At 42.8% G+C, this 12,864-nt stretch overlaps 1 protein-coding gene across 1 annotated transcript in view; it reads left to right on the plus strand.

Moving 5' to 3' along the window:
- Positions 1-12,864, plus strand: part of LOC141016763 (A-type potassium channel modulatory protein DPP6-like) — a 92,775-nt gene that overhangs the window by 11,387 nt on the left and 68,524 nt on the right. The window lies entirely within an intron of this gene.

Below are 12,864 nucleotides of genomic sequence, written 5' to 3' on the forward strand. Positions count from 1 at the left end.
ATCGTTACATGGCCCAAAATGAGCCACGTGCTGTAATGTAGTGTTAAGGTGTAATTCAGTGATAAGGAACGTATTCCTCTGCACGGTCTTATTGACTTTGGCCTTCAGTGAGGCATAATTGCATTTTGATAAACACTGACAGAGGAAGATGTTTCTACCCTGGGAGCAATGAGTGTTATATCTAGACATGTTTAATATAACACTGTGATCCTGATGGGAGAGGAGTCATGAGACACACACCCTGACGTTTGTTTCAACCTGACATTGGTTCACTTTAATTTGAAAGAGGAATATGGAGATTATCTATCTCTCCATCCAATTATCTGTCGGTCTGTTGGTCCACTCATCTATCCTTCTATCTATCCATCTTTGCCATGGAATCAGTGAGTTGGCTGCGGTACTGACAACTATCCCTGGATAACTTTGATACTCAAGAAAACTTGAAAACATAGTGATTCTCAGGGAAGTTCTGGAGTCTTTCAGTGTTTTTACCTCTGTCACCATGTCCATAGAGGCCACTGTGCATGGTTCTGGTAGCGGCACAACTCCCTACCAGCATTCCCCGCTCTGGGCCTGAAAACCTCCTGCTCCCGGCGGTCCAAAGCTACTGTGCTAGCGGTGTAAACAAAAAACATTCCCAGTTTGGGCGGACTCAGCTAGCTGCATGGCTAACTGAGCTAACAGCAATTATTTGCAGTTAGCAGCTACTTTAGGTGCAGAGCAGCTGGAGGAAAACTAGAAAACATTTTCAGCATAAAATAGGATCCAGTTGTGACGTAAAGTGCTGTAAAACTGCCTTCTTGCAGGACATAACACCTGCTCAACCTAATAACATGGCTAAAAATAGGCATTCAGGGTGCAGACTGAGGCACCACTCTTCCTACGGTCCAGTCGGTACCATCAAAATGATTTTGAAACTATTGCTCTTTGTATTAATGTTAGTAATAGTTACCTCGCATGATTTAGTGGGAGCTAACAAGCTTATATTTTATCTAATCTCTTAGCTGCGCGCTAGTTTAGCACGTCGTCACACATTTCGTTGCTCTATCTAGTTGCCTCATGAGTAAGTTCCCAGGTAGAGCACCGGGACTGAAGCCATGCCGGGTCACGTGGTGCATAGACACCCAAAAAGACTTTTTACCATAAGCTTACATGGTAAAAGAATCGGCTGTAAAACGGTCGATACATCTTTTTGAGTGCCACAACCCTCATTTCACTATCGGAAGTTGATCCATTAGGTCCAATAACATTTTGAATTAAGTTAGCGGAGGCTATAGTGGAAGTTAGCTGGCTCAGCTGGCAGAAGTCTAGTGCACAACTAGTCTAGGTGGTAATTTTTTACCTGGACATCTTTTACTTTTATGGCTTCATGTGCCACAGAGCAGCTTTCATAGGATTGCACAGAGCCCCGCCTTCTATCCTGTATCCAGGTTTCATTATACATCCCTGGTCTCGCGCCTCTTTGGCATGCGCATAATAATAACGGCCCTTGGAAAGTGAAAATGAACTGAGAGGTTTTAGACTAATTCACATTTGGGAATTGGTCTGCTGATGCTAGGTTAACATAATGTTGCTTTAAAGTACCAATTGTGTCACAGCCTCCGCTGCTGCTGCTGCTGCTGCTATTGACCGCGTTGGTCAGTGGGCCAAATTACTATAACTGACTCCAAGTTGCTCCTTACACCTCATGCAGTTTCTCGGCTCACACCTCTTCCCTCTCCCTTCACACTTTAAAAACCTCTGATCTAGAGGGATCATCATGATGATTTATGTTGTGTAGCATTTCCTGCTTGAAGTCTGGTTCTGATAATTGGGACAATTTGATGTACACAACTCAGTTTAAGTGAGTCTATGATGATTCCAAATCAATGTGAGAGTAAACTATTTATGCCCCAGCAATGGACTCTGCAGAGGACATAAAATATATGTGTTCAGTCCACATCAAAGCCGGGGCATGTAATCCAACACAAGCAGCAGGATGATTAAAAAAAACTTGTTGCCTCGGTTGGCTCACTGCAGCATCAAGGGAAATCATTAGCGTCCAGCTAATGCCAAATGGAAAATGGTGGAAAATTGTGTGATTACGGTGGGCTATAACTAAATCCATTCTGTTACATGCGTGTAGAGGGGCGCAGTAATCTCCTTTCTCAGCTGACTGATGTTCACAGGAAATTAGATATTACTGCGCTTCCTGCGGACATTGATTGATTGATCTGTTTGTTCTTCCATCCAATTAATTTGTGTGTCGTTGTGTCGTTGTGTGCAGAATGCAGATGGAAACAAGGTAGCCTCTGGTGGCATCTCAGCTAATGTAAGGACATTAATGTGTGCTGAACATTATACATGATATTATGAGTAATGACAGGTAGGATTGCTTTGAGACACTGAGCTACGCCTCAAGCAATTCACCCCACTTTATATATTTTTGAGCAAGACAATAATATAATTGGGCTTAAACATACTTTTTTTGGTTTTGTAACAGAAAAAGGCAAAAAGGACTGGTGAGGGCAACGAGGGTTGAGAATATTGGGAAATTTCAGCCTTCCGCTATCTTTATTTTTCAGAATCGAAGCAGAAATAATGTAAACTGGCGGCCATGACATCAATATATCATCTTGTTGAATCAGTAAAGACATTTTGGGGATTTTTTTGTGGAGAAATGTTGAGGATATCATGAAAAGAAAACCTTATCATGGTGGCAATGCACCAGTCTGTTGGAAAACCAAAGAAGAAGAAATACGTCATCACTGGGAGAGTCCAGGAAGTCCGCCCGACTTTTAAGCCAATTTAAGCTAAACACAAATAACATAAAAACTTAGACGAAACGACGAAGACGATAATTAAAATGTGGAGACTACGCCGTTTCAGAGACAGTCCATAGCAACCAGCATAGCAACAACAGAAAATGTTGCATTACAACAATTTTCTTGCGAAACCTGCTTAAATCTTCATAATAACTAACAAATTAAAGATAATACACACTCACTGAACGAATTTATGAAAATAAAACATGCATTTTCTCACTTTCTGGTTCCCTCGTCATGGGGTCTATGAGTTTTTTGAATGGGTTTTCGCTTAAATGCCTGAAATAAGGTCTGTGGTTAACACAGGCTTAAGATATTTGCATGTTGTTCTCTAGGACATAAAATACATCATTAAATGTCCCACAGTTTAATCATGAAGCACTTGCCTGTCTTAAAAATGGCAGTTGCTAACGCCGAACAGGGAGACTCATCTACTCACTCGTCCTTCTTTACAGGCCGACTTTAGTCACAAACTATTCTAACTCTAACTTTACGACTTGTAGATTGATCCATTTATAGAAAACGTGTATAGTAATTTTGTAGTGAGACGCTTAGTGGTGGTGGCGTTTAAGTCATGCGTCTGTTTACAGCCTGACGTTAGCATTTTACTTCTAGCGATTTAAATTACCCTGTGAAAATCACAAAACAGGTGTTCATCTGTGGAGATTATCTTACTGAACAAAATGTAAGTATCATAAACTTGTGTTTACACAGAGATTTTAACGGTGATAATCCAAAATCCAATTCAAAAATCCCATCGGCTTTTCGTCGAGGGAACCAGGGCGATGCTTCAGGGTTGTTCTACGGAAATACGTCATTCCTACACCGCTCTATAAAAGGAATGTCCGCCATGTTTTTTTGTTTCATAGACTGTCACGTGACATGGATGCAGGACAGTAGAAAATGTAAGTATGATGCATTTTTAGAGCCATTATTGTGAAATGACTACATTTTGTGCTGTGGACCAGCGTAGCTATTACACATTTTGATGTGAGTCTGGGTTGAAGAGGAAATGGAGAAACATTATAAAGCTTAATTTGCTTCAATATACTACTTATTATTATTTATTATTCTATGCTGGAGAACAGTTTGGTCACCATTTTGTTTCTCAGACGTCTTGGTTCCTGATTGATCTTTCATGCCGTGGTGGTATTTGACCTGCAGGCTGCCTCGGAGTACTCAGAACTCTGTGGAGCATGTGAACACTTGTATTTTGAGATTATTGCATTTCAGCAATGAAGGGAGAACAAATGACTTCCTTCTGGCTCTTTCATAATAAGATTACATCTGTGCCTTTTCAGTTAACTTCTTTGGTAACTTTTGTTTAAAACTCTCACTGGGATCAGAAGTGAACTCACCCAGGGGAGTTTATTGCACAGCGGAGCCTCACAGAGCCAGAACCGACCAAATGTGTCTGTTATAAGCTTGAAATATAATGACATGGTCCCCTATCACAGCTGAAGTAACTTGTACCGGCTACAACAGCACCATTAGCTACCTGCAGAGGTATTAGGTATGCTGCAGCTATCATTATCATTATAGCTGTTATTACATGCCTCTCCAATTTTTTTGCCTCTTAGAAGACAGAGCATGACTGCAGTGATGTTTGTGAGAGCTGCTGTATCTGCAAGGAGGCGATAGGGGAGTCAAGCTGAGCCCAGACTCCCCGGCACGGTCCTGAGGGGAGCGTTAAAGCAGCCAGGCGGATCACAATAGCTCCCCAACAAGGTGAGGGGAGATTGGAAGACATCTATCAGAGAGGCTGGGATGGATGTCAAGTGACTCGGACCTATTTCCCCCGGGGTGAGCAGAGCCAGCAAAGGCATTTATGAACTAGAGAAACAAATGATGACAGGGACCAAGGCGAGCCAGCGTGTTAAGAGGAGCCCAGATGCTGAGCCCACGACATAAATCTCTGCTGCAATTAAAAAGCATGCAAAAGCACGGGACAAAGTTGTGGTTGAATGGATTTGTGAATCATTTTCAGATCCAAAGGGAAATTGATTCAAACTGAAGAGAGAGGGGAGGGATAGGGACTCAGCTTTAATTAGGCAAAGGCAGTAATGTCCTACGTCCTTGTTTTTGAATGAATGTCCAAACCTTTGAAATCAATACTCTGTATTCCAGATACATATCCTATTATAGAGGTTACATTCATAATTCAAGCTGTGAATCAATGAGCCTCCAGCAGTTTCTTTCAGAGCTAAAGAGATGACTCACCATTTGTAAAGAGGAAAAAAAAATTAATTGAAACCCTCTCGCTCTTTGTTCAACGTCCAATATGTAGAATATTTTCATTTCTGCTGTTGTAGTCAGTCAGCCCTGAGTACTCTTTGCAAACGACTACAAAATAAACTCGATTTGAATTAATGGGAGATGCAAAACAGCAACAGAGTGTGTGTGTGTATGTGTGTGGCCGTTCAGAGCCACGCTTTTAGTGCTGCTTTTGAAGCCGTACCCCTGTGAAGATGACCTATTTCCCAGAAATACAGCTCGGGCCCTCACAGTGAGAGGCTGAGGGGTGTTCGCCGGTGGCATTCATGACAGGGATGGCAGAGATTTTAACACTTCCACTCGAGAGCCTTTCCTCCACTGCCCTCCAACCACATATAAGCCAATATTCTGCATTTACCAGAGAGCTGCATTTGCCTTGGCCTCTGTGAGCATTTCAAGCATGAAATCACTTGCTGTGTAGTATATGAGCCGAACAACACTTGTGGATGTGGACTGACTGAAAATATATGATAGAAGGAGGCAAATTCATAAATTATGTGGAGGAAGAGACTCTTTCATGTTTGAGTTATTACTATAAGATGTGACATGAAGGGGAGTATTTATGAGACTTGAAGGAGAGAGTTTGATGTAGCAGCAAAAATAAATTCCTTGCATTTCAGCATGTTTTTGCTGCATTTTCTGGTTATTTTTTTTTTTTTTTTTTTAGGAAAATGCGAAATGAAAAAGATCCCCTCACTTTGCAAGAGCTGGATTTTCTCAGCAAAAGCAAGATTATTTGTTGCCTCACACCTGAAGTCGACCTCTTTGGAGGTGTTTGGCCAGCCTGCCCTAATTCTGTGCGCCACAGAGAGGCACTCGAGCTCCGCCCTGGGACCGTATGCAACCATTTGGGGAATTAAAAAAAAAAAAGAAAAAGAAAAACACATGGCCCTGTTCCCGAAATCATAAACGAGTGCCACTCTCTCATCCGAGGTTTTAAATTAAGCTGAGCACAGGTGGAAGTTGTGCATGACTGGTGCGTGTCTGTGCGTAAAAAGAAAGCACCCAGCAGGAGCGCAGTGACAGTAAAAGCTGCTCTGTCAGAGCTGCTGGTCACTTCTCATGCAGAGCGCGTCTGCGGAGAGCACCGCCGGGCTCGCTGCGTCCTTCACCACTCTCCACGCGTGAGGACAGTCCGCCAAAAAAAAAAAAAACACACAGCAGAAAGTGTCGAAACAGTATCTTTTTCGCGCTTTTTTTTTATTTCGCGGACAATCGTTCCCGGAGCGTGGTGCGGGATCGAATATCTGATCGGAAACTCAGCGCATCCGCCTGCTATCTCTCTGTGAGGAGGCATCAGGGAACTGGAGAGGGGAGACAACGTGTTGTGAATACAGATGAGAGCAACTATTGACACCTTCAGCCCACCAGTCTGCTGCGCGCCTGGACAAAGCTAAAAGGACATCGCTGCGAAGGATCCCGCTTTCTATCGGTCTATCAGTTCAAGCCTGTGAGTCATCCGCCAACCATAGATGTTTATTTACTAGCAGAGCATCTGCACCTTATCTTTTTTTTTTCTTTTGGCTCCATCCCGGAGGTGAAAGCTGGCTGCCTGCCATCGGTTCTCCACGAAGCGCACATAAAACCAATAGATCTGTCCTGAAAACACCCGTCTGTGGCTTGTGTGACATGCTGTAAGTTGCTTTTTATCTGGACTGGACCTATATTATGGCTTCGCTGTATCAGAGATTCACCGGGAAGATCAATACGACCAATTCCTTCCCGCACCCACCTGAGGCCAGCCACCTTCTCGGTGGACAGGTCGCAGACGAGGAAAACGCAACGAAGACCCCCCAGCAACTCGTCGACGGCAAACCGCACATCCAGTACCGCAAGAAATGCCTTCAGGAGGATGAGGATGTAAGAACACTTTGACTTTATTTACCAACGTAAATGCCAAATCTCCAGATGTATAGTTTAGATGATTCCCATTGACACTCTCAGACACATGCACATATACTCAGACAGTCCTCACAGGCCTGTAGAGTACATCCCTGGAGCTATAGAAGCTCTCTGATTGGTTCACAGAAAGTTTCAAAAGGTTGCTTTTTATTCTGAGCAGCTGGAAATCTTTGTGGGTTTGTGTTTCGATGAATTATGGTGATTTTTTCCTCTTCAAGCTCTTCACATCCGGTTAGATGAGCACTTAAAAGGGTCTGTGGAAGCTGATGTGATGCTCATTATAGGCAGGTGTCTAACAGATGATGATGATGGTGAAAATCATCCCTGTCTGATGTGATTCTGTGTTCCTCCTCCTGGCGCTGTCCCTGGTGCTGATTGCCAAGATCTACACAAGGTTTTGGTCATAGACTGTTGCAAGAGCATGGATGTAGTCTGTGATGATCGTAAAGCTTTGATTCTTGGTTTTGTATGCTGCTCACCATCTTGGCAGGTAATGTACCAGAGCCAGAACATCTGAATTTAATCAAGAGGGGAAGACGTCCATGGGGAACGGCAGCTCCCGACAGCTTGTATTTTGAAAGATAAGTTGCACTTTTTTGGATAGCAATGGAGCAGCGACGAGAAGATCTGTAGCTTCAAACACTTGTGGCGTTTGCTTGTTTTGTGACACACGATTGAATCCAGTTCCCTCATGTGAGCCAGCATGTGACCCGATATTGACTGATATTTGTAGAACGTTGTTCCACTTTGAGTTGACAGTGTCCAGCTTGTCTTTCCAACTGTTTCTTTCGCTGAGAACACACAAGCAGCAGCACGCAGACCAGCAAATACGAGTTAAACAGGTCATCAAAATTAATCACACGGCACTCCTCCCTGACATGAAATGCTTTAATCTCCAAATGTTTTTGGCTTTTTTGCCTTCATGACGGCGGTATCTAAGGTCACCTGTGGTTCCTGGTACACTGCAATGGTCATGGCCATTGTTTTGAGAACTGTGATTTTGGGATTCGTTTCGGGAGTCGCTGGCAATCAACCTATTCAAATCACTGCAAATCGCAGATATGTTGAATATCTACGCCTCAGTTTTTATGATGAGACAACACTGTGGTGAAAGTCTGATTAGGTTTACGTGCAAAAACCACTCGGTTAGGGTTAGGAAGAGATCATGGTTTGGGTTAAAATACCTGCGCTAGTCATCACAAACACAGCTTGAGATGTCCCGAGATCTTGTTAAAAACACCCGGCTTTGTCTCCACAAAGACGGCTGGAGACGTCCTGACTTACCATTAAAAAGAACTGTTTTCTTGTCGGCATAAACGCGACCAGTAATTGCCTCAAGGTCTGCTTTAAAATATCAAGTGGTGTCACGCTTACAAAAGTTGAAATACAGTCTCGAACTGCGATCACTGGCCCGGCAGCCTTCTTGCCTGTAACTCCACCACCGTCCCCTCTGCCTCCTGATATGAACGTAAGGTGACAGAATGTAACGTGAACGTGATATGACACGTATTGTAGAAATGTCAGTATGGTACGTAGCCTATAACACGCACAAAAGAGAACGTATCAGAAACGTTAATCGACCACACTTTATCTTAACGACTGGGGCTGGAAGCAGATATTCCCTGATTAGCCCTCAAGCCAAAGAGGAGAAACCAACAATCGACACAGCTGCTTTAGCCTTTGGTTTGCCTGTAAACTCTTAACCTCCACTAATGCCCGATGAAGAGGCTTGTTAATAAGTGCGCTGCTTGTCTCAAGATGACAGCAGTTCAAACCTAGAGCAAACACAAGTACACTTGACTGGCCTTTTATCTTTAAATAGCTGCCAACACTGCGATGTTCCTCTGAATTATTGATGTCTGTCACATCCAGAAGCAAGTGATAAGGTTGGCAACAGGCTGAACGCCGACACTGCTCTGGCTGTCAACAACAACACCTAGGGTGGACCCAGTGCTCGCTGTATTTCCCTCATTTCATTTAAGAGCCTTGATGTTCATTTTACTTCATTGCTGGAAAATTAGAAATCACCATTTTCTCCGGCAATTAAACCACAGAATTGCATTTTAGGAGTGTGACCAGGATCTGTTATTGTACTGCCGGGTTGCCAATATATTTATTGGGTTTGCACTGTTAACCTTGAGGTCACCTTTGGTCCTGATGTCCCCCTGAGTCGTGCTGGAGCATGAAATTGCCTTTAGCCTCAGGAGATGGGGAGACCATTTCAAGGAGTGCTATTTCCAACCCCTCGCCCTTCTGTAAAAGTTTGAAAGCGCTATTGTTGTTTTCATTTATTTTCCAGAAGGAAAAGGGCAAAAAAATTGATTTGGAGATGTCTTCAGAGCCTTTAAATCATCCAGATATTTACCTGTACGGTTGCCAAAGCTGGTAAAAGGAATGGAATTACAGTAATTAGGACTTTTTGTAAACAACAGTTTGATTTGCTCGCTTCTTATGAGCTCTCACAAAATGCAGGCACTGCATAGTTTGTAGGAGGTGTGTGTGTGTGTGTGTGTGTGTGTGTGTTTGTGTGTGTGTGTGTGTGTGTGTGCGTGCTGTGGGATTGATTAATTGTTGCTGTGCTCAGTGTGTATGCATCAGTGTTTTGTGGCAGAGTTTGAGTCACCCGGGGAGACATCAGCAGTCGTTCTTTCTCCTCCTCTCTACCCTTAACTGCAAACAGAAACCTAGTAGTGCTCTTAATTGATTGTTGTTGTACATAAAGGTGAAATATGCTGACATTTCACCTTCAGACTGGAGCCCAGGGACACTTTCATGCCTGTGTTGCATTTTTTCTTTATGCACAGCAGAGAAAATGGAAACATATCTCTTTGTGAAAATTACAGCTGACACGTGAACATACTATGGTCTCAGTCTACACATGTATATCAAGAGACAATTATTCATTCAGGGTTTCTCAGACTCGGGACATGAAGGCTCACCTGTTCCTTAAAAGTTTGACTTTACCTGGTTACGAAACAGTCTCACTTTAACACTGATCCCTCTGTATGACCTACATGTGCAAATGAGACCATTACCGAGAAGATTGGCTATTTCCGTACAGTTGATATTCTTAATGCCTGTCACAGCGTCAGAATCCAAATGATCCGATCTGTGTTCTGGTGGCACTAAAACAAAGTTAAGGCTACTTTTGTCTCAACCTCATCTTTTGTCCAAAGGAGCAGCCAGAATCAACAAAAATAAAAACTTCCTTGAAGTAGCTTTAAGTGTTTCTGTTAAAGTTTCTGACAAATAGACGACAAAGACAGAATCTTTCTGGAAATCATTAAATAACAGATACAAAAAAAAATCTGTGTGCATAAAATAAGTAAAACCAATAACCATAAAAATACATCGAATAAATAAGTACAACTAAATTGGGTTGACAGAGTCTCATGGCCTGGGGAGTGAAGCTGCTCGGTAATCTGGTGGTACAGCAGCGGATACTTCTGTATCTTTTTCCAGATGGCAGCAGGGTGAACAGACTGTGGCTGGAGTGGGTGTCATCTTTTAGTATCCTTTAGGCTTTGTGTAGACGTCTCACTTCACCCACGGCGTTTTTGTATCATCCGCGGTAGAGCCTTCCTGTCCTGGGCCGTGCACGACTCGCGCCAGTTTGTGATGTTTCCAGCCAGGATGCTTTCAGTTGCTCTTTCTGTAAAAGCTGACGAGAATTTGGCAGCTACAAAGAACTTATTGCTGATTTTAAAAGTGGTATGAGCACCACCTTTGTTACTCAAGGTTTTGATGTGGCTAGTGAGTGAATTTGCTTTGGAAGCAGGTGAAAGAAAGCAGCCACTTATTTTTAATACTAGTTTTCATTTTTTTTAAACACAGCTGTTTGCAGGATGCATGGCGATGAGGTCATGTACGTGTTTGTGGGTAATTAGATCCATAACTGTAATACGACGATGGTGAAACAGAAAGTAAGGTTGGTTTTAGTGCCGTACCACCAGACTAAAGAGCAGCTTCTCTCCTCAGACTGTGAGACCCCTGAGTTCGTCCTCAGCACATCACTGATAACTTACATTATCTGCTGTAAGCGATGTTGTCGTTTTGGCTAACTTCCCGTCTGTTTTGCATTTAGCCACCCTCCTCTCTACTGAGACTGTTTCATAACCAATTAACAACTTCATGTAGTATGTTTCGGATATGAGACTGAAATTAAAATAAATGATTGGCTCTTACAATCACATACTTGAAAGAGGTAATTCAATGAACAAATCATCCTTAAAGTACCTGTAAAAATAGTTTGACTCCTCGCTTTCAGAGCCCCTTTTTTTAGGTGAAAAAGGAGCTTTTTAGATTCATTACCCATTAGTTTCCCGCATGAGTTTATCATTTCACTGATTATAATTAAGGCATATTAGACGTTCTTGCCTACAGCGAAATCTCAGAGATTTTAACACCAACTGAGCGTTAATCACTGATTTAAGCCACTGGGTGTGTGTCATAATTACACGGATATTTTTTTTATACATACTAATTTTTGTACTGTTAATCATCACAGAAATGCTATTTTATAAGCGCACATAATATTTTTACTCACAACACATGAACCCTGCTGCCTGCTTACAGTGATTTTCTAACAGCGGCTGTGAATTCATGTTTAACTCTAAGCACTAGTCATTAGTGAAAAGCTCATTTCCCACCGGGCTACCTTAATCTGAGACTGGCATGCTGCTCTATAATGCATTAGTCATTTCTTTTTACCTCTGCCTAGGCTATAGATTTTTGATTAAAAGTACACTGGAAGTGTGTTTTTATATTACTTTTAATGGGCTGCCTCTGTGTGAAATTTACTTAGCCTCCAACAGTGCCCTCGTGATAGAGAGAAAGTGCAATAATGTTCCCTCAGGAGGCTGGTGGCATAGATGGTGGTTTGGAAACATCAAGGTTACTCAGGCTGCATCTGCTGGGATGAGCACGAAGAGCTATGAGCAGCCTGATTCCTCTGTAGAGATTACTGGAGTGTTTTTATAGCATAGCCATTGTGTCTAGGGTGTATTCTTGGCTGGGTATCTTTCATCCTGTAAGGCGCCATTACACCTGCATGGCTGTTATCTTTAAATTAATTTGCTTAAGTTTCATGTTGGTAAAATTGTGCTTTATCAAAGGTGAATTCCCTGTCTCCATAATTGTGTTATCCTGTTTGGGATCGCAGGAAATTGGAGTTCAAAAGGAGTGAATCATAAATCATCTTGACTGTGATCTAATTCCCGTTGGGTACCACTGCCCAGGGCTCACACACACATGCACACACACACACACTTCCTGCCTGTCCTCATATGCACTGAACTGTGCCTTCTACTTAGAGATACTCCAGATCTGAGTAAGACAGTCTGGCCCGGTTCCCAAGTCTTAGTTTAGCTCCTCTGTGCTTCCTTTGAGGTCCGGAGCTCAGATAAATCAGCCAGACGGAGCTCAACGAGAGCAGCCAGATAAAAGAAAGAGAGAGCGGCGGGATGTGATGGGCTGTCCCTTATTATCTGCAGCCGGGGCTAACTGTGTGCTTCAGGTGATGACTGCTGACTGAAGACTGCCACTGGCTTTGTTACCTGCTGCACTGCAATCTGAAATGATGGTCTGTCCTGAGATGACCTCCTTCTTACAACAGAGCTCAGTACAAAGAGTGCGGTTAAAGCTGTGGTCAGAGTCAACAGTTGGGAGATGACAGGAAATGAGAGGAGAGAGATGAAACAAAGGTCCCTGGCTGGATTCAAATCAGGGGCTTTGCTTTTCATGTTCCTTTAAACACTCAGGCCAGAAGGAAACCTATCTGCATATAGATATTATGGAGGCTGCCATTAGACGGTGCTCTCGCTTGTTATATAGGTAAAATATTTTCCTAAAACTTATGGGTTTTTTTTCTAAAAGATTTAGGATT

Source organism: Pagrus major, chromosome 21 (genome assembly GCF_040436345.1).
Source record: "Pagrus major chromosome 21, Pma_NU_1.0".
NCBI lineage: Eukaryota > Metazoa > Chordata > Actinopteri > Spariformes > Sparidae > Pagrus > Pagrus major.